The sequence below is a fragment of the Euprymna scolopes genome, chromosome 12, assembly GCF_053919585.1.
Source record: "Euprymna scolopes isolate OS-2025 chromosome 12, ASM5391958v1, whole genome shotgun sequence".
Taxonomy (NCBI): Eukaryota; Metazoa; Mollusca; class Cephalopoda; order Sepiida; family Sepiolidae; genus Euprymna; species Euprymna scolopes.
Window position 1 is genome coordinate 3343058 of NC_136493.1, and position 24443 is coordinate 3367500.

The 24443-nt window shown below is 33.2% G+C and overlaps 1 protein-coding gene across 3 annotated transcripts in view; it reads right to left on the reverse strand.

Moving 5' to 3' along the window:
- LOC145291152 (neuronal acetylcholine receptor subunit alpha-10-like) overlaps positions 1-17104 on the reverse strand; it is a 693294-nt gene extending 676190 nt beyond the window's left edge. Inside the window, exon 1 of one of the 3 annotated variants that reach the window (XM_080136680.1) lies at positions 16444-17104. The gene's annotated coding sequence lies outside the window, so the exon portion shown is untranslated. The remainder of the gene's footprint in view (positions 1-16443) is intronic. The other 2 variants (XM_080136678.1, XM_080136679.1) reach the window with 2 other exon arrangements.
- Positions 17105-24443: the final 7339 nt, after the last annotated feature.

The window sequence follows — 24443 nt, forward strand, 5'->3', positions numbered from 1 at the left end:
CAGAAAAGACGCTGTGCGGCTATCTATGTTGTATCGTTACTTTTATGGTGATCGACTGAGCTCCAATTCTTATGTAAATTTTCGCAACAAATATTTGTCCAGCTACAACAACTATCAACAATTTTCCTAAATCTCTATCTATGAGTAAAACTAAACAAATATTCACTTTTGTTCTTGTTGAAGCGTCATCTTATACAATTCAACCCTAACAAAATTCCCCTGTTGTTGCTAATCACGGTGCTCTCTCGTTGTTTCCTTAATATTCATTAACCCTTTATCCAAGAATGGCTTTCGAGCCTTGATAAGGCGTGATCTTCAAGTATATAGTATAATAATAGAGAGACCCGATATTACTCGATATTGAATGCGGTCAACAAATGTTCCAAAATTCCAATACGTTTATTTTCATCGAAATCGATGAAATCGCCTACTCATCAATCAAATCACTTGATTGCCTGCTCTAGTTATGAACATATCGCGATGAACCCGAAGAAAGCTTTACATGCCCCCGGCAATGACTTAGTTTACAATGTATTGTAGTCTACATTGCACTGTAGAGAATCTACTATTGATTTTATAAAATAATTTTATATATAATATGGTTAGAATAAAAGTTTTTAACGCAAATATCAAGTATGATGTTTCAATTGTGCTTTATCCAGAAACATTTATTTCGAAAGTGCCACTGTTGATTTTATATGACTAACCTTACTGGTTGTGCGGTAATAATGGCTTGAATTTAAGTTTAAAATAAAAAAAAGTCAAGTATCATGATGCAATTGCTGTTTAAACAGAAACATTCATTTCGAAGGACCCCTATCTTATAAATAAATCTACTGTTGATCCTATATGCATTGTTTTACTTCTTGTATATTAATAACACTTTTCGTTTTACGTGTGTTGTTAGGCTATGTAAGGTGTTAACTCTAGTCAAAATCGCCTGTTCCTTCTTTCATCGGATTATTTCGATTATCGTATATCGATACTTAACGTAAACATTTCGATGCAGAACCTATCCAAGAACACTGCCAGGTACATAAAATAACGTTCTTAAGCGCATATTAAACGAATATACACAAAAAAGGTCCTTTATATATATATATGTATATATATATATATGTATATATATATATATATATATATATATATATATATATATATATATATATATATATATATATAATGGAAGTAAACCGAATTCCAAAGATGATCTTCTACGGGGAACTGGAAAATGGAACCCTCAAGGTAGGAGGTCAGAAGCTTCGCTACAAAGATGTAACAAAGCGGTACCTGAAGGCAATGAACATCAATGTCGAGAGTTGGGAGGAACAAGCCAAAGAAAGGAGTGGTTGGTGGAACAGTCTCCACAAAGGAAAGAAGAAATAGAGAGAAAGATTGGAAAAGCCTTAGAGCTGAGACACTATAAACGACACAACCCTGGCACCCACATATGCAGTGCCTATGATCGGATGTTTCACACAGAAAGAGGACTATGTCAACACCAAAGGATAAAGCACTGAGGCCCCGACTAGTCATCATCAAGACTGACGGACTGCATGATGATGAGGATGATATATATATATATATATATATAATATTATACAGGCAATTTCATGCTTATTTGACGTAGCAAATAACTAATTCGATTTTAAATGTGAATTTAATAGTAAACATTTCGAATTGAACATATTTATATTGCTGTAAATTTGTATTTGGAATATCCAAGTGATATCCAACTCCCAGCTGAAAATAATAAACATTTCCACTTTTTTTTACTTTACGGATTAAAATGCAGTTATAAAATGAAAAAACAAACAAACAATAAAACGGCAATTATTATCACAAACTATGCTGAGTGACTTATAAATAGTTCTTTTTATTTGTATTTTTTTAAACTGCGTCTTTTCTTTTCCAGTATTTTGTTACGTAGATTCTTATGAATCTAAAACCAAACACAGAAATATCTTTAATTTTAAAACTAGCGACAAGCAAAACTTTTTCGGAGTCAGATAAGACACGAAATGTTAACGGCACGTCATCCTTTAATCCTAAAACCGAAATTCCTTATGTGAAAAAGCAAGCTATAAAGCTACTAACGCTCGAAAGTATCCTGTACCTCTATAAGACCACCATTCGCCCATGTATGGAGTATTGTTGTCATATTTGGGCTGGTGCATCTGCTACTAGAGTCTCGCTCTTGTACGAGGTTCAAAAGAGAGTCGCCAACCTGATAGGTCCTGAACTGTTATCTAAGTTTTAGCCTCATCGATGAAATATAGCATCCCTCTGCCTGTTTTACAAGTACTTTAACGGTAAATGCTCGACGAACTGCAATCACTTGTACCCCTTCGACGTAAATACTCCTGACAAACCCGACAAGCAGCTAAATCTCACTCCTTCACAGTAGAGATCCCTAGATGTAAGACAGGCTTCTACTCCAGTAGTTTCTTCCCCAGAACCACTAGACTTTGGAATTCCATTCCAGGTTCCTGTTTCCTCAACTGTACTGACATGCAGAAGTTCAAGTGTAACGTGAACCGACATCTTGCTGCCCAACTCCACACATAGTACCCCTGTAACTTATTCCCTGATAGTAGCCCCTAAATCAAGCGGCAATGTTTGGGGTGAAAATGTAATAAAAAAGACGCAGCGATTGCATCATAGCTTCGATAGAAACAAAAATTTCTAAGCATTAAAATTACTTATAATCTTCGCATGCGGAAATGTGGGATGTGTGTAATGACGAAATTGTTGGTAAGTAATGCGAATGCTGCCGGTGCAATTTGGACAACGGATCAGATCTGCAGGTGACGGACGTAACATAGCCATGAGAGATGTCATGGAAGATAGTTACAGGGCTTCTGATGGCTGAGTTTACGAACTAAGTTAGTGGAAAGTGTAAGTGAATAAACATAGTGATCATGTTGAATAAAAATAGCTCACTGCTGATGCAATTCTCTATCTATATAAAAGCCAATACATCCAAGGATGGAGTACTGCTGCCACATCTGGACAGGAGCTGCTAAAAACAGCCTATCCTGACTTGACAGAGTACAAAATAGACTTCGTGGCCTCGTGGGGTATGTCCTTTTCTTTTCCCACTTTATGGTACCGTTATTTTCATGGCACGTGCTCGTCTGAGCTCCAATATCTGGCCCTCTCGCCAATCTTTCCCGAAAAACACCCGTCTAGCTGAAACCACTGTCAATAATTTTCCACATTCTTTATCTGTGCCTAAATCCAAACGTAGATTACATGAACAAAGCTTCTTTCTTAGAAGTTCATGCCTCTGGAACTCTCTTCCGTTTGCCTGTTTCGCACCTGACTACAACTCGGATGTTTTCAAGTCCAACATAAACAAGTTCCTGATACACCGCCCCCTTAAGTAAGACACTTTATCAGATCTCCATTACTAACGATTACTACGATATTATCCCATTGATACACGCAATAACCCTTATCCCCGAATGGATTCCAGGCCTTGATAAGTGGTGACGTCCATGTAAAAAAAAAAAGAACTGCCTGATATACATATGATAAAATCGCATTTAGACAAAGAGGGGAAAAGCAATAATTGTTGCATAATATGTTGATTGTTGATTAAGTTAGAACACGCGTAATGCTTGTGGCCTTTTGGGTGATGTTTGGGTGATAACTATCTCGAATAATCTTGTCAAAAGGGGATGATCAGTTAAGAAACAAAATGTGCCGTATGTGTTTCAGATAATCTCGATACAGGGGCGGAGGAGTTAAGAGACAAAATGGGCCGCAAGACTAAAAACAGGTTAGATTAACTAGTGTTACCCCGAATATTATCGCGACAAAGAACCGAGAAGCTAAGAAACGAATAGGTCACATGACAAGGCCAGTGGTTATGCTAACTAGTTTAGTACGGAATTTTGGAGAGAGTGTTTTAACCAAAAGAAAACTATTTGGGCAGTTGGCGTATGCTTATTCGATTAACCGAGCACAAGGATAGATTAATCTTATGACTGATATATGTGTAAGGAAGTCGAGGGTCGTGGAGGAAGATGAGAAAGCAGTGCATAAAAAAACTTACATAATTGGAAAATGTAACAGCTGAATCACGGAATACAATTAACAGTAATTATTGTCAGCTGAGGTCCACTGGTACCATGAAACCCAGTGCTAGCTCCCTCATGGTCGGGTCGTCGGCGACTAAACCGGCTCCCCCGCCCGGGGTAACCTGAGTGAAGAGGGTGTGGGGACACCGAGCAGGACCAAAAGCAAGACCTATCAATGGTCGAATGGGCTTCTTATGAGCCAATTGCCATCTTCTGCAGCCAGAGTCGGTACCAACGTATCGACCTTGTCATTCCTTGGGTTCTACCGGCTCTGGTCAAGTTCCACTCGTGCCGCTTGGGCAAAGCACAAGTTTCTTCGCTCAGGCTCTCGCAACGGTGGAAGATAGTTACGAATTAAAAGTCTGGTCAAATTGACGTCGCGGCCAGGCGCTTCGGATCCTCCGTAACGGTGGGAGGGGCTATTTAGTCCCAGTGGGTGGCTACCGCCCGCCTCAAACCAGGCAATTAACAGTATAACGTAGTTGTTATAAAACAGTCGAGATAAGCAATAAATTCAGTTTATGACTTAAAACTGGAGGAGTAACCGACACAAAACCAACAATCATCAAATAGTGTTCAATGGAATTGGATATAATATTGCTTCGATTTAATTAACTTTGTAAGATATTGTTAACATTCCAAACTTTAATTTTTGACAACCACGCTGGAAAATTTTTTGAAAAAATTCAGTCAAATTTCGGAAAATACAAAAAACATCATTCTCTCTATTTAAACAATTAACTGAGTTTTACCGCCTTTCAACGTATTAAAACGTTGTCTTAAATATTTAGAAAAATACGTTTAAATTCCTTTTTTACAAAAAAAAAAAAAGAATAAATCAATGAATCAAAAAGGCATTGTAAAAACAAAATAAAATGATAAACTAAGAAAACTGTACGTTAATATATTTATTTTGGATTCATTTACTCATGCGTTTTTTTGTTTGATCTTTGGAGTTTTTTCTTTTCTATTATTACCACTGAGCAAGGTTAAAATAAATTCTTGTAAATCACTTTTTGGCAAGGCGAGCTATGTAACAGAGCCGCTGGCGCATGCGCAACGGCAGAAGCGGTACTTCACTATGCAAATGATCAAGCTGTGAGTTGACGTCACAGTGGAGGAAGAGAAAGAAAATAAAAGAAGTGAGTAATAAGGAACAAGATTGGTGACCAGATTGTTTAGAAGATTCAGTGCGAGAGGAAATTTTGAAACAAGATGCAATCCGATTATGGAACAAAAACATGATCAGAATACCGTATGTAGTGAGACGATCGGCAGACATAGCAGCGGAAAGAAAAACAGAAATTAAAAAAAAAACATGTGGAGAGACAGCGAGGCGAAGAAGGGCCAGAGTGAGAGATTGGAAACCAGGGTTGCTACAGAAAAGAACACGTGCTCGACGCGTCATTGTTTTGTTAACTACAAGGCGCATAGAGACACCTTTAAAACAAGATGAAATGCGCTGTGATAAAAGTACCACAACTAAATGCCTTTTATTTGCATAAAAAATCCGAGTCGAATTTCCTTCTTTTGTTTCTTTGCGAAATCCTACGTACAAAGTATGCAAGATTCTTTGGAACCGTTAGAAACTTTAAACATTACCTGTGGTTGATTTCTGATAGAGTTTGAAAACTGCATTTATGATCTCTTTGGAAGCAAGTTAGCAAATTAGAGGTTAGGGGATCGCTTTTCTTTCCACTTCATCAACGCTCTTTTCGAGATCTGTGAAGTTTTTTAAGTTCTGTTTGAAAGCAATTTATCGTAAAGTATGAAAAAAAAATTGTGGTCGACTCCAGTGTTCTATTTTTCATCACTGAATGAATCTGATTCACGAATACGCTTTTGTAGATCTCAAAATCTTTTTTTTTTTTTTTAGAAGTCTTCATCCATCGCCTGTTTCCGTTCAGTAATGCGTCTCATTTTTACCTGTTAGCCGAGATAGTTGTGCTAAACGTCTGTTGCTCTGATAAAGTATCGTCCTAATCTTTATTTTGCTGACAATACTCTAAATACAGTTGCGAATGACTTATGCTTTCTACTTGTTCATGGCTGACCGAACAAAAATAATACCCCTGTGTATTAGCGAAGCAATTCTATTCAAAAGTACATAGCCCAAACGAAAGATTACCAGGTTCGACAAGCAACACCTGAAGAAAGTCGGAGATTTCATCGGCCGAAACATTGTAAGAATAACACTCATAATGAAACCAATAGTTCGGAGAATACAAAAAATGCAAATTTTCAATCCTCATTAAAAAAAAAAAAAAACGAAACAAAAATCTGTCTTATGGAAATTTGGCAGAAGTGATATCCTGACATTCTCTTCTGTGTTTCTGAAAATAAGTGGTTATATTTGACAAGTCTGGACTCTTCTTTCTTTGTGGTATTTCATCGATAATAGATGCATCGGACTTACCACCACTTATTGCATGGATTTATATTTTCGATTAGTTTTATAGTACTTCATTTAATTACTCACGCTATATTTATTTATATCTATATACAAGCAGGTACATATATACACGCACATTTATATACATAAATATGAAAACAGTTAAATATAAACACATTAATATGCAGACATAATTTTAGATATTGACACATACATAAGAAAAACATAAACAAGAACACATATATTGTACTCATCTCTGTATATATATATATATATATATATATATATATATATATATATATATATATATATATATATAATGTTCTTGTTTCGTTTTTATTTGAAAAAAAAATTGTATTCGTACACGTCAACACACAGGAAATAAATAAAAAAAAGATATAAACATCTATATATTGTTCGTATTGATCTTTTATCCCCCCACACACGCAAACATATATATATATATATGTATATATATATATATATATATATATATATACTCATGAGTAAAAAAAAAAAAAATGGATCAAGAGTGAAAGAAGAAAGAAATCGATTTTTCAATATTTTTCCATGAATTTTCGTTAATTTAAACTGAAAATTTATGTTTTGCAGATCATTATTATTATTATTAAAGCATATAATAATGATAAAAGAAAAAATTAATCCTAAAAATGTTAAGACCGCATTTTGGCGAGAATATAAAAAAAAAACGAATTGCAGGATTAAGGCAGTCCAAAATGACTTACGAGCAAATTTTGATATTTTAAGAAAAGAAAATATAAAAACATCTCTTTCTGTAGTGAAGCGAATTGGTCAAAAGTTTGAAGTCGAACGCTTGGAAGAAGGAAATTCTGGATCTGGTCACCCTAGAACATTCACTTTGAAGGACGACCACAGGCTTAAATTAATTGTTTTAAAGTATCGAAAGAAAACCTATGTTGACCATAGAAAAGAATTCAAAACAAGGGCTGGAAATTCTCTTTCTTGATATATATATATATATATATATATATATATTCCGCTTTTTCATTCCATTCTTTTTTAGTTGAATTTCTCAAAAATAAAGATAATAATGCCAACGCTTTGAATCTCATTCATGTCTAAAATGTTAAGTCAGTTAAGAATATTAAGTTCTCTCTTATTATTTGACCATGGTCTCTTCTTGGGTTCCAGGTCAAGATAACATCTAGTCTGGTTGAGTATCCAATTTAATGCTGTTACTGGAGGTAAAATCATTTCGAGAATGTCCTCTATTTTTCATATATGCCTGTGTGGATTAGCTATACCGAAGAATTAAGGTTTTTGAGCAACACACACACGCACGCACACTCACACGCGCGCGCACACACGCGTGCACACACACACACACACACACACACACACATATATATGTGTGTGTGTGTATGTTTGTGTATATGTGTGTATTTAGATATATCTATACTGATAGCGAAATTTCATATTGGACGAAACTACACGTAAATTTTCAGGCTTTTTGAAGATTATAATTGTTAAATTTTATGAAAATTGGTAAAAAAACAACCTATGTTTTCAAACCAATAATATATGCCCATATCTGCCTACATTTGTATATAAAGTGCCAGCTTTAGTTTTGCTGCTTCGGTTTTCCCCCCTATGGCTCATATATATATGGAAAATGCAAATAGAACAAATAATTGCAACTTCTCCGATTTTCAGATTTTGCAATCACGCCTTTTTCATTATTTTTTTTTAAAGTTGATGAGTTCCTTTTTTTTTTGAAGAGTTAAGGGCGGGATAAATTTTAAAAATATGGATTGATAATTACAGGAAAGATACTGCGTTACGATATATGTGCTGTCAAAATGGAACATTTTAACAAACTTGTACCCGTCGTTGACTGGGTTCAAAAACAGCCTACAGTAAATGGACTCTGATTTATGAAATTATGATAGGTTATAAAAAGGAAGGGTTGTAAAGATATAGCTTCGAATTTGGGGGTATCAAAACCAAAGCAAATATGATGAAAGTAAAAATGAAATAGATAAACCCAATAATTTATTATACCATACCTGTTCACACTGAAACATTTATCACAATATTCCGTGGATCTATATTAAAAAACCTTGTTAAACTTTGTGACATATTTCCATTCTATGGAGGTCAGGCGCGAATGCACACCCCACAATTCTATTATACCATCCCTATTTAAGCTAAAACATACTTATCAAAATATTCTTATGTACATCTATATTAAAAACACTTGTAAACGTTTTTTTTTTTTTTAATTTTTAATTTTTTTATTTCCATACTTTGTGGGCCAGGCGCGAACGCAAACCCCACAGTTTTAATGAAAGATCAAACGGCTCGATACATCTTCTATCATTATATGTAATCAGTTTTTTTTTTTTAAATAGTCAACCATATAGGAGCCTATTGATGATCACACACACACACACACACACACACACACACACACACACACACACATTCAGCTTTATATTATAGATATAAGAGAATTATATATATATATATATATATATATATATATATATATATATGGATTAACCAGCAATCTATCTATAAAAGTGAACGTGTCTGTGTATCTGTCTGTCTGTGTATCTGTCTGTCTGTGTGTCTGTGTGTGTACATTTCCTTACGCAATAACTCTGTCAATTTTATGTCTACAGACTCGAAATTTGATATACAGGGTACTGAGATTTGGGAAAATCGATGTTATCGGTTTTCGGCCAGAAATTTGCCGATTAAGGGGTCAAAGTTCAACGATTTGACCTGTGAGAACTCTACGAAAGTCCTCTGACAATTTTGGGTCCACGCACTTGAAATTTTAGCTCTAGGTTCCTTGGACATGGATCTAACTTAATTATTTCATTATAACCCAAAACAATAAATTTTAAGGGGTCATAATAGGGGTCTAAGTTACAAAAATTGACCGCTTTTTTATTTATTTATTTATTTATTTATTTTTTGCTCAACCTACACATCCAAATACGGTTTGGCGATGGTTTTAACAGTAAAGACGTCAGGTTTTTTCCCTATTTTTTCCTCCTTCGCGGTACGGGTTCAAGCCGTCCTTCCTACTACCGCCTTTATATTTTTTTTGCTCAACATACACCTCCAAACACCCGGCCAACGCCGGGCTGAAATGCCTGTATATCTATAAAAGTAAACGTGTCTGTATTTCTGAGTGTCTGTGTGTCTGTGTACATTTTCCTACGCAATAACTCTGTCAATTTTCAGTCTACAGACTCGAAATTTGATATACAGGATAGTGAGATTTGGGAAAATCTTTGTAGTCTGTTTTCGGCCAGTAATTTGGCTGTTAAGGGGTCAAAGTTTAACGATTTGACCTTTGAGAACTCTACCAAACTCCTCCGCCAAGTTTGAGTCTAAACACTTGAAAGTTTAGATATAGGTTTTCTTAGACATGGATCTAACTTAATAACTTTATTTTAGCCCAAACCAATAAATGTTAATGGGTTATAATAGGGGTCAATGTTAAACATTTTTTTTCTTTTTGATCAACATACACCTCCAAACACCCCGGGAAACGCCGAGCTGAAATGCTTGTGTTTTATAAAATCATTTTACTACTTTTTCTTTTAAAGAAAAAAGATTTTTTTTAAAGTCCATGAAATAAGGAAATAACTGATCTAATTTTGCATTGCTTGTTTTATGGACAATAAACTTTTGTGAATCATAATATACATAATTTAAATTGGCTCATATATTACTGCTCTATCTTGAATACGGAGCATTTTGCTCGAGATAGGATTAATCACTTAATATTAATATAATTTTCTAAATTCCCTTATTTTAATTCTAAATTTCAAATTCATATATATATATATATATATATATATATATATATATATATATATATATATATATATGTGTATATATATATATACGTATGTAAGTACTACACACATTTACCATATGTGTTTAATACCGAAGTTTACGGACTAAACTTATGTATAAGCAATGTAGTTTGAAGAGGTTTCTAATAACGTTTAACTTACTGACTGAAACGTACTCATGAATGTGTAAGTACTACACACATATACGCATATGTGTTTAATACCGAAGTTTACGGACTAAACTTATGTATAAGCAATGTAGTTTGAAGAGGTCTCTAATAACGTTTAACTTACTGACTGAAACGTACTCATGAATGTGTAGCGACATATTAATGCTAATGTAATACAAACAAACAAATATATATATAAACACACACAAGAACACATGCGTGTGTGTATTTAAGCAGTATTCTTTCTGTTTATCATATTTGAATAAATAATATCAACATTTCTCTATCTAGATACTCTCATCTATTAAAGATGTCTTATTAGGTTTTTTATTTTTGTTTTTTGACATGAACTGGCTGTTTTAATTGCTATAGTCGCTTTTTTTACGGCGAGTGTTTTCGTATCTCGATCTATCTTCGGAAAAAAATTAACGGTAAAGATTATCGATTTTTCCCTCCCAATAATTCACATGTTATTTATTATATCATTATGTTCTATGTTGCTTTAAAAATTTAACAGTTTTATCGTTGCTATTTAAATCCATTTCGTAGATATTTGTTTTTCCGTAAAATTATATATATATATATATATATATATATATATATATATATATATATATATATATATATTGTATATAATATTATATATACATATATAATATAATATATTTTGTTTAGTATTTTATGTAAATATATATTGTATGTCGTATGATATATATTATATATGCATTGTATTATGTTGTATATTAGATTATATATATTGTATATAGTAATATATACAATACATATAGCATTATGAATATTGTAAATATTATATAGATATATAGTATTATATATACCATTAGTATACCTATATACCTATAGTATTATTATATATCTGCATAGTATAACTTTGTGAACATTGGCTCTCTCTCTCTCTCTCTCTTTATATATATATATATATATATATATATATATATATATATATATATATATATATATATATATATATATATACTTTCAATTTGTGTTTCCATAAGCAGTAATGTGGTGCTACACAGTCATGAGCATATTTTGGGCTTTCTAGTATTTAGTAACTAGAGACCTCTTCAGCCAACAACGCTTATATTAAAAAACTGAATCCCTCTGAAATATAGAAAACGAAAATTATATATATATATATATATATATATATATATATATATGCGTGTGTGTATTTAATGTGTCAATTTTCAGTCTACAGACTCGAAATTTTATATACAGGGTACTGAGATTTGGGAAAATCGATGTGATCGGTTTTTGGACAGACATTTGTCGATTAAGGGGTCAAAGTTCAACGATTTGACTTTTGAGAACTCTACCAAACTTCTCCGACAATTTTGGGTCTTAAAACTTTAGATCTAAGTTCCTTGGACATGGATCTAAGTTAATAACTTGATTTGAGCCCAAAACAATAAATTTTAAGGGGTCATAATAGAGGTCAAAGTTTAAAAAAATTGACCTCTGCGGTCAAATTACTCAAACAATTTCTGGTCTAAATATTTGAATGTCTTCGATAAGTATTGATACTCGATAAACAAAATAATCAAATAAAATAAGGAGCAGCCGATTTGGACCAAGGTTATCACCACACACAGCCTAAACACCCAAGTGAATTTGGCAAGTTTTATTACCACAGAAACCGAAAGGCCTGACAAATAAAATCAACAGTAGGTTCTTAGATATGACAAGAGCGCATTCGAAATAAAGATTTATGTTTGAAGGACAAATGCACTATAATACTTAACTTTTGTAATTTTAAACATAAATTAAAACCTTTATCACTGTACAAGCACAAAAGCCAGGACTATAAAATGAACGTAAGTTCTTTGATATGACAGGACACTTCCGAAATCAATATTTCTGTTCATATCGCAATTGAAGCACGATAATTGAATTTTGCATATTGAACTAATTCAGGACAGTATATATATATATATATATATATATATATATATATATATATATATATATATATATATGTATATGTGTGTGTGTGTGTGTGTGTGTGTAATAATTTTATAAAAAAAACAACTATAGGTTCTCTACAGTGCAATATAGACTACAATGTATGGTGGACTAAGTCCCTTACTGTGAGGCATGTGAAGGTCCCTCTCAGTGCACCACGATGGGTCCCCAACTAGAGCAGTCAATCAATCGATTTGACTGAAAAATGGGCGATTTTCACATTTCGATAACAATAAAAATATTGGAGTGTGAAACATTCGTTGATCAACATTCAATCCCGGGCAACGACGTGTCTCCCTGCTAGTATATATATATATATATATATATATATATATATATATATATATATATATATATATATATATAGTAAGTGGAAGTTAATTTGTGTTTATGTGTTAAGAAACTAAGCAACATATAGTGTTTACAAATGCGTGTGTGTGCGTGTGTTCGTTTGTGCGAAACCTCGCTTTGTTTGCTTCTTTCTTTCTTTACTCCCCCATACTCGACTTTACTCCCACCCACACGCATGCGCCTTGCGTCTTGTATCCGATGGTATTAGTCACCTCAATTGATACATTCCCCTTTTTCTTCTTTTTATTTTGGAGGGGAGGGAGGGCTTGTTGTTTGATAATGTACGTATGATCATTATACGAATTATTTATTATTTACATATAATCGAGTATGTTTTCTCCAACTCTTCCTAAAATTATCCCAGTCTAACAATACTAAACGAGTAAATGAAATAGTACATACACAAATTCTTAATATGTAATCCAATTTTTTAATACTCACCCTGTTTGCACTATTTCTACTTTTCGTTTTTTCTTATGCTATTTTTTTTTTTACTCCATTTGACCCGAAACAAAACTTTTTGCGACCGGGACATAAGGGACTACTATTTGGGATTTTGTCTAACATGGTATTATGTGTTTTTTTTAGTAGCAAGATGTTTGTTCACTTTACATTTTAACTTTTGCAGGTTATCATAGTTAGGGAAACAGGGCATAGGGAGAGAGTTCTAAAGTTTAGTTGTTCGGGGCAAGAAACCAGAAGTAGAAGGCATTCCTACATTCATTAACAGTGATGGGGTGGGACTTTGTTGCTTGTTCGGCTTAGTCAGAAGTAAGTGCTTTGAGAGGGGCACGACCACTATGCGTTCATCAGAGCACATTCAATTAAAGTACTTGTAAAACATACACATGGATGAGACAATGCGGCGATGGGACAGAGATTAGAGCTGGGCTGATAGTGCGTACCTATAAGATTTGAGACTCTTTTAGGAATCTTATCTAAGAGGAAGAGACTAGTGGGGAATGCACTAGTTCCTACGTGGCAATAATACTTTAGGCATGCGGGAATTGTGGCTTTGTAATGATATTTGCTCTATGATGTGAGCACTGCTCTGGAACAGTAGAGAGAGCCCACCTTTTTTGCAGCAGCCTTAGCAATGTCGGTAATGTATATGTTCAAATTCGTGTTGCAGGTGAATATTAGGCCGAGGAGTTTTAAATATGTGCTCTTAGATATGGTGTTATCTAATTTTTTATACTTGTTTTTTTTTCTTTTTTTTCACTGTTTCTTTCTTTCTTCTGCAGACAATTTCTTTATTAACATCGTTTTTGATAAATCAGGGTTCATTCCGTTTTTTGGATATGGTGTTTCTATATTTTGGAAATGAGGTTTGATGGTCATTTATTGCGTGATTTGGATTATTTTGACTATTGTTTTCTTCTTGTTGTTTTTCCACAACGTTTCTGCCGATGTAACCCCCGACTGTATTCAGGTGCATTGGCATTCAATGTTATTAAGGAATGGGGGAGAATAACGCCTAGAAAACAACCAAGATGAGAGCAATAGTTCAAACAATCGCAAAAATACAAAAAGTTATTATCAAACATCATCTCCAAAAAATACAAACATCTTATCAAAAAGATACAAACATCATATCAAAAAAATATAAACATCATCTCCAAAAAATACAAACATCATATCAAAAAAATACAAACATCATCTCCAAAAAATACAAACATCATATCAAAAAAAATACAAACATCATCTCCAAAAAATACAAACATCATATCAAAAAAAATACAAACATCATCTCCAAAAAATACAAACATCATATCAAAAAAAATACAAACATCATCTCCAAAAAATACAAACATCATATCAAAAAAAATACAAACATCATCTCCAAAAAATACAAACATCATATCAAAAAAAATACAAACATCATCTCCAAAAAATACAAACATCATATCAAAAAAATACAAACATCATATCAAAAAAATACAAACATCATCTCCAAAAAATACAAACATCTTATCAAAAAAATACAAACATCATCTCCAAAAACTACAAACATCTTATCAAAAAGATACAAACATCATATCAAAAAAATATAAACATCATCTCCAAAAAATACAAACATCTTATCAAAAAAATACAAACATCATATCAAAAAATACAAACATCATATAAAAAAATACAAACATCATATAAAAAGAAAACGAAAAAAAATTGACTCGGATTTATTTAAAAAAAAAAAAAAAGAAATAGACTGGGCGCTATTTTTCACCATTCACCAATAACATTCAAAGTGGATTCAGTGTCGGAGGTTACATCGGCCGAAACGTTGTAAAAAAGCAATCAAGATGAAAACTATAATCCGAACAATCCAAATAATTAAAAAATAATAATCGTTTTAAAATTATTACACATCTGACATAATTACTGCCTTAGTGTTACTGTAAAACTGTGTATCTTATATTCTAAGCCTATATTCTCATTGTCACTTCTGTGTTAATAATATTAGATTGGGCTAGTGTTCAGGAGAGATGGAGGCCAAAACGATACGTAAAAATGAAGAAGAATTTTTTAGATGAGGATTAATTATTTGTATTATTTCGATTTTTCGGACTACTGCTTTGATCTTGAGTGTTATTTTCACAACGTTTCGGCCGATGTAACCTTATACCTTCTTCACCGTGTATCGTGTATCGTGTATCGTGTTAAACTCGGGAATCTTTTTATCGAATTCATAAATCTTTTGTCGAACTCAGAAATCTGCAAGGACCCGTGACGTAGTGGATATTGTATTTGCTAAAATTCAGTTGTAAAATTACCTTCTTCTTTAGGTTTAAGGGGTAAACCTCAGGGCTGGCGACACTTAATATACAATTGCGAATTACTTAGGACTTCTACCCACTAATGGCCGATGGGACGAGAACACGCTACCTCCCGTGGATTAAATAAAGTTTGTTTTATTATATGGAAGGTGCCATTTGTTAAGGCCCGAAGGCAATTCGAGGATAAGTGTTAATGTGTTGGTTGTAAAGACAACAGCTTAATGATCATTGGTGGTGTGAGTTGGATAAAATGTGATTAGTTAAGAGGGTAAGACATCAGACACTTATTTATGTTGGACATGAAGACAACCATGTTGTAGTCAGCTGGAAAGCATACCAGCGGATTCGTGTTCTTACAGCGGCCAGTTCTAGGCAAAAATGTTGTTCATGGAATCTGCAATCAGATTTAGGTACAGATAGAGAGTAGGGGAAATTGTTGGTAGTGGTTGTAGCTCGATGAGGATTATGTTGAGGTTTGGCGTAGAAGGAACCATAGATTAAAGTTCAGACGAGAACTTGTCGTGAAAGCAAAGATAGAGAAGAAATTCCTTGCGGAATTCCGTGCAGATTCCGGAATTAGACAGAAAAATTCCCGAAGTCGACGGAAAAATTCTCGAGCTCAACAGAAAGATTTTCGATTTAAAAAAAAATAGGGCTGAAAAAAGTGCAGAACGATCCTTGAATTCAACGAAATACAGCAGAAGAAGGTCGAAGGTTACATGGGCTGAAAGGTTGTGAAAAAATATAATTCGAGAATAATAGTTCGAAGAAGCCAAAAAATACAAATAAGACCTCGTATGAATTTGATTTGTAAAGCAAGGTACTCACCTGTTGGGTCGATTCAAGTCACCTGCAGGTGGGGCAGGCCAGTGATATCAGTCTAAGATCTGAAATTCTACTCCATCTTAGAATAGTGATACCACAGTTAAGTCGTTGTTTCCTGAAACATTTGAGTAGGTGGGGGAGGGGTGTGTGTGTTCGATAGGGGTCCCGTTCAGGGTCCCTTTTATTTTCTCCTTTTATTTCCTTTTAAAAATTTGAAACCCGATGAAGGGACTATACCACAGATTTAGGTACTCCTTGTGATTTCGCCCAATTCGGTGATCCCAGCCCTCAACCCACCCTCTGCGTCAGGTTCAACGTGTAACAGCTGAGAGAAATAGGAATACACTTTAGTTTCTTGAGCGTGTTTCCTTTGAAGGTTCGTATGTGTGTTAGTGTGTATGCGCACGTGTATACGTGTGTGAGTGTGGGTGTGTTGTATGTTTGTGTATGTGTGTGATCAATACGGATTCAACAAAAAGAATTAGATTTAAAATAAACCGTTTTAAAATGTACAGATATGTGGAATAACTATTGCATTACAGCTTTTTTTATTTTTTTTATTTTTTTTTTATTTCCGTAAAATAAAGATTATACACGCTTAGAACAGTTGCATATATATCTACACACATGCATATATGCATATATATCTAAATCTCTCTCTCTCTCTCTCTCTATATATATATATATATATATATATATATATATATATATATATATATATATATAACTTCATAGCAACTATAAATAATCGAACGATATATCTCTCTATATGTTTTGAGTGACGTTCCTGCGAGAGAAACACTAAGTTAAGGCTACAAACAAAGGGTAGTATCTGTTCTGATAGTATATTTAATTTATTCTTTTCTAAGTCTCTGAAGGAGAATTCTTCTAGATTGAGGCAATTGGTATTTTGAGGAATTGGATTTCCCCACCTTAAAAACCGACTTTATTTCTAATTTTGTCCTCGTGGAGAGGCAGGTAAACACAGACACCAAGTTAAGGGATTTTCTGTATAAATATTTAATAATTGCCTAACCAAAACCGAATAAAAGTTGTAGATATTAAATATAAGGAGTTGTTAAAAAGAATACGTTAGGTGTATTTTTCAGTTTGAAAATTAGTAAATATTTTTTAATTATTATTACGCTTGTGTAATAAACTTAATTACGCCAACATATGCATGCAGGTACATATATGCTCATTTATATATGAATACCAGTATTGTAAATCCGATGTCTTGCGTTTGGTATAAATTATTATAAAATGAGATACACCTTAAATAAAAATATATAAACTTTATTTAATGCAAGGTGTTGAGTTTTTTTTTTGTAATTAAATTTCGATTTGATCAAAATATTTTTTGTATTGTAACGATTTCTCAGATAAATAGATCAATCAATCGATCGATCGACTGACCGATAGATAAATAGATGGATAGATAGATAGATGTATTTAATATTAAAGGTGTAAGTTTGCGGTGAAGATAAACATTATAGATCTAAAAAAATAACATTATCAGGCAGGGCCATTTCCTTTGTTTATCAGTTACTACTGTTATTAGGATTTAAAAATGTAATCATTATTATTATTATTATTATTATTATTATTATTATTATTATTATTATTATTATTATTATTATTTATGGTTTGAAATCAATATAATGGATCTGCCTGAAAAACTTCTGTTACAAAATTATTTTCAAATTTACTTTTTACATGTTGTTGTAAAATCAAATGTTGTTAAATAATAATAACTCAGTTTCAAGGACTCATCCTGAGTATAGTTATGTCCATTTGTATATCAATTTTTTTTTTTTTTTTTTTTTACAAATGACTGAAATTATTTGATCCAAAATGTTTGTTTCTAAACCGTTTTATTGAAAACGAAAGTCAAATACTGAATGTTTTAAGAGATGTAATTTAGCACAAGAGATGTAATTTACACTACAAAAATTACGCAACAAAGATGATCTCAGATGAAAATCATTACAGGAAACGGCTGAAATAATTTAGAATCAAAAACAAATATTTTAAGGTTTCATTTTAGAAAAAAAAAAAAAATTCAAAATCGCAATAAAACAAATAAAAAAAACCCGAAACGAAATTATAAAACAAAAAAATACAAAACTAAATAATTTCCTATCGTATATTATGGATACTGCCACTTTTTATGAACACCCTGTTTGTGTAAATGACAATATTAAATAAACGCTTAATTTATAGCACAGGGCTGTGAATAAACAAAGGTCACACTTATATGGGATTCAAACCTGTACCCTGAAAGAAGGTTAACCTAACGCGGATACACTTGTCGTAGTTTATGAAGGATTTGTTTTTTTTTTATATATCAGCTTAATTTGTTTTATATGCTGTTGAAATTGTTATCGATATTATTTGCTTTCAAGTGCAACTTTGTGGTTTAAAATATCTTGTCGTTCACGCAATTTATTTAATATATGTTTTTTTTTGTCGTCCTCTGTTGTGTTTTCCTGTTTAGGTAGTTTCATGCGTGTGCGCGCGTTTAATTTTGCGTTTTGCGAAAGTATCAATTGTTTTGCTTCATAGAAATTGATAGACTTGCCTCAGCTTTCGCGCGTATCCGCCCTGAATATAATGCCGATCGAATGACGCGAACGTGTTTGTTGTTTTAAGTTAGGGAGAAAGTGATCGCAAAACAGAAAGTTTAACACTGCTAATGCGCGTACTATGTCCGCGCGAGTAACTATTAAATTTCGATAGACGATCAATTTGACTCAACAGAATCAACATAAGCATTACAAACTACATACGCCTATCTATCTATCTATCTATCTATCTATCTATCTATCTATCTATCTATCTATCTAACTATCTATTTGTGTGTGTGCACGTGAGTGTCTATGAGTTTGTATGTGTGTATGTATGTAGGTATGTTTGTATATGTGCGTGTACGTGTGTTCGTGTGTGTGTGTTTAAAATTCCGACAGCTGATCTCAGTTCAAATTGATCTAACGACCGTATTTTTAATCCCAGTGTGAGCGCACCCCCTACGTCTAGCCACACTGAAGATACGTGATACAGCAAAACAGCCGTCTGTGGATGAATGTATGTATATGTGTGTACTTGTGCTTTATTTATTTATTTTTACTGAGAATCGGGTGACAAATGCGAAATAATGAACTTATTGGTATAAGAGAGAAGAATGCGTTTTTTGCGGTAAATTTTATGTTGTGTATTGCAAAAGTGTGTGCGTGCATGTACGAATGCGTACGAGTGTGTACGTGTGAGGTGTGAGAGGTATACGCAGAGGTGTACAGTAGATGTATATTTCCAAATCAACTGGGTAAAACTCGTGTTTGTTTTTTTTTTTTTTTGTTTTTTTTTGTTAAAAGAGACGGGAGGCTATTTTTGGTAGTGTGTGTTTTTAAAATAATTGCAGCAAAAAGAAAGCTTTCTTTTTTTTTACTATGGAATCATCACTTATCAAGGCTCGTAGGCCACTCGAGGATAAGGGTTAATAAAAGTTGTGATAAGCTTCTTCCGCTTCTTCGTTATCGATCTTGTTAATTTCTTTTTTTAACAACGGCTTAATATCTCTTTTATAAATTCCAAATTAGCTGATTTATATTGATCTTCGCGCTTTTCCGGATCCTTTAGTTATTTTGACGCAACTTATTTCCATGAATATTTTTTTAATGTTGTTTCAATAAGAATGGAGCTTCACTCCACTATATCTCAAAAAGTGATTCCGTCTCTTTATTTTGATTTATCCGAATGAAGTTCCTCGGTAGTTAATTTTGACCATGAGGGAGAAAATCCATGTCCGACTAAATCTTTCTTTCTTTCGTTTATCTTTTTTGTTTTCTTTCTCTCACACTCTCCTCTTTTCTTTCTGATTCTGAAGTATGTTCTAGTTTTTCTTTTTTTCTTTTCCTAGCTCTTTTCTTTCTCTTTTTCTTTCGGTATCTCCCTTTTGTTCCGTCAGAGTTGTGGCGCTTCTCCCTCTCTTTGTCGTCACCTTCTTCCGCCAGTCTTTTGATTAACGGACTCGCCCTTCGGTTTTTACTTCGCTCTCCTCTCCGCGTCGTCGTCGTCGGAGAATTGAAAACGGTAAACGCGGCTCCGTCGTAGAGTTTCTGCTGCTGACTAACCCTCCGTTTCTCGCCCGCACGCCCGTTCCTCGCCACAGACTTCGATGCCGCCACAAAACGGCTTTTCTCTGCGCGTTTTCTTCGCTTTTCACTTCTGCTGCGTTCTTTAACTCCGTTAAAAAAAACAAAAAAAACAAATTGTTACCCCCCTCTAAAAAAAACCCCAGTTTCTTTAATAATTCTGTTTCGCGCCAAATATCAACACAAGGAAAAAGGTTTCACATGTTATTTATTAATTCTTTACACTTTTTTTTCACCACAAACAAAGCATATTGCTACTGGGAACGTAAAGTGTTATTATTTAGGATCGTGCCTGACAAGGGACTGTTATCGACATTAAGGGTCAATGAGTCAATGAGAAACCTTCCTAATGATTGTTACTGGTGAAAATTGGGTAGAATTTGATTATTTTAAATAACGGCTTCACAAGAAGTTGTTTATATTAGACTTAAAAACAATCATGTTATAGTTAGCTGGAAAGCAATGTCGCGGTACAGAGTTCCACTGGCTGGCAGATATAAGAAAGAAACCTTTTTCATGGAATTTGCGTTCAAATTTAACTACACACAGAAGAGAAGATTTAAGCAGTGAGATGTCCGTTCACGTTACATTTAAACTTCTACATGTGAGTACGGTCAGGGAAACAGGAAACAGGCAGGGGATTCCGAAGTCTATCAGTCCGAGGGAATTAGCTGTTGTAAAGGAGTTTTTTCCAGCATCTTGTATCTCTACAGTGAAAGTGTGATTTTGTTATTAATTGTGATTGTCGAGTGTGTGCGATAAGTTCAGTAGAGCACATTGCCTTCACATATTTTAGGGAGGGGTTATGTCTAACAGGAGACTGTGGGGAGTTGAGCAACGAAATATCTGTTTACATTTCATTTAAACCTCTTCAGCTTAGAGTCAAGGAAGTAGGAAACAGCTAAGGAATTACAGAGTCTAGCAGTGCGAGGATATATATATGTATATATATATATATACATATATACATATATATATATATATGTATGTATATATCAAAAGGGTGTAGTGTTTACCTGATATACGCAATGGTTAATATATATATATATATATATATATATATATATATATATATATCAAAAGGGTGTAGTGTTTACCTAATATACGCAATGGTTAACATCACTTAATGCCATAACCAGCAAATTCTATCATTACTACAAATATAATTTGCTGATTTCTTTCTTTCTTCTGGTGAGAAGAATAACAAGAATAGCATTCTTTGAAACTCCGCAGAATAAGGACTTTGTAAATTGTTCTTTGGAGTATTCAGCCGAACAATAAATTTTGATTGTAAAATTCAACTTTCACTTTCAGTTTTAATTTTCTTATATATATATATATATATATATATATATATATATATATATATATATATATATATATATATATATATATATATATATATGTATATGCGTGTGTGTATATATGTATATGTATATATATATGTATATGTATATATATATTAAAAGGTTTCTTTCTTAGATCCATATCTGGGCAGGAGCTGCCAAAAACAGCCTATCATGCCTTGACAGAGTACAAAATAGACTTCGTGGTTAAGTGGGGGATGCCCTTTTCTCTACCCTGCAACCCCTCTCCCACAGAAGAGACGTTGCGATCCTATCCTTGTTTTATCGTTATTTTCATGGCAGGTGCTCGTCTGAACTCCAATCCCTGGTCCCCCCTCGCCAAACTTTCACGAAAATCACCCGTCTAGCTGAATCCACTGTGAAAAATTTCCCCCACTCTATATCTGTGCCTAAATCAAAACGCGGATTTCATGAGCAAACTTCTTTCTTAGAACTGCACGCCTGTGGAACTCTGTTCCGTCTGCCTGCTTCCCTCCGGACTACAACTTGGATTTCTTCAAGTCTAATGTTAACAAATTCCTAATGAACCGCCCCCCTAATTAAACACTTCATAAAATCTCCTCACTAACGTGATGTACTTGCAATAAACCTTATCCCTGAGTGGCTTCCGGGCCTTGATAAGTGGTGATCACTGTGTAAAAAAAAAAAAGAAAAAATGTATATATATAATGTATATATATGTATGTATATATGTATATATATATATATATATATATATATATACATATATAAAATACTATTAAAGTTTTTTAGAAGGTGGGCTGACAACAATTAAAGACCAATTCTACAGTTAAATATTCAGAAATTTGTAAAACATCAGAATCGGTAATTGTATCAAAATCGGGGGAAAAATAGAATCGTCGCATCACTAATATTAAATAAATCCTTGTACACAATTTATTGAATCCAAGTTTTTTTCACTCACAGTTTGTATAGAAGTGTTGATATTGTGTATGATTCCAATAGATCTTATGAGATTTGAACTCAACGTGGAGAATTACATAGTCTGTGAAGGTATCGATTCGGCCAATAAGCACCCTCTAATACTATTAGTGTGTATAAGAAGAAAATTCCTTGCAAATAAATCTATTCACATGTTTAAAAAATATTTTCAATAATTGTAAGGTCTTACTTATTATCTAAGATAAATTAAGGCACGGCAAATTTACGACAAATGTACAACTGTCCCCACTGGTTTTCTATTCGACTGATATTTAGACACGTTATCGAGCAACTTGGGATTGCTACATCAAGACTAACAAAAAGCAACTGCATTTTGTTTAGACGGATTATCATGTTTTATTTTCGTTAAAGAGTTTTGTGAAAAATTTTCAAATTTCAGGCGGGCCAAGGTATGAAGGAAGTAAATAATTTGTCGGATATTTACTTTTTATTGTAAATACTTTTAGTACTAAAAAAAAAGAACAAAAAAATGCAACTTTTTTTTTTAACTCAAGGTAAAATTCTTTTTTTATGTCTGACTCGTATTGTTGAATATGTACTTAAATCTGAAAAAAAAATCTTATTTACTAATTTTTCCAGAGATTTTTAGCGAAAAAATAGAAAAACGGCAAAAAGCAATTTGCCATGTCTTAATTTTTCGTCGTTAATTTTTCCATGCGTAAATTACACGGCAGAGAATTAGTAGAATCAATTGTGCTTTGGCGTGCCTTTGTTTTGCCTCAATGTCTTGTACATAAATACTAAACCATAGACCACTTAACGTTTTATTTTTATTTATGTTACCAGCAACCACATCAGTATGTCACTATAGGATTCGTCAGGCTTAGGCGCATAAGCCTGACGAATCATATAGTGGATGAAACGCAGAATATTCAGTGTAACTTAATCGCCATATATATTTGATAAATTACTAACTAGCTCTACCTACGTATTGAGCACGTTTGAAGTAAATACTTAAAGTTTACGCATAAATCTATACTTTCGTATATTAAATTTATGTGAGTAAATGAAGTAGTTATATATATATATATATATATATATATATATATATATATATATATATATATATATATATATAATGTCGAGCTAAACGTCTCTGTGTGTGTGTGTGTTTGGTCACGAATCGGCATCTATATGCTTGACTATTTTAAAAAAAAACTGATTTCATATAATGATAGAACATCTATCGAGGATCAGGAATGGGTATGTTTGATCTGACAGAATGGTGGTTCATAAAAATTGTGGGGTCTCCGTTCGCGCCTGGCCCCAAAGTATGGAAATAAAAATTGAAAAAAAAAACAACGCTTACAAGGGTTTTCGATATAGATGCACATAAGAATACTTTGATAAGTATGTTTCAATTTAAATAGGGATAGTATAATAAAATTGTGGGGTCTGCGTTCGCGCCTGTACTCCATGGAAATATGGCACAAACTTTAACAAAGACATTCCATATCTATTTGCGTAAGTATACTTTGAGAATTATGTTCCAGTTTGAAGAAATATGGTATAATAAACTTAT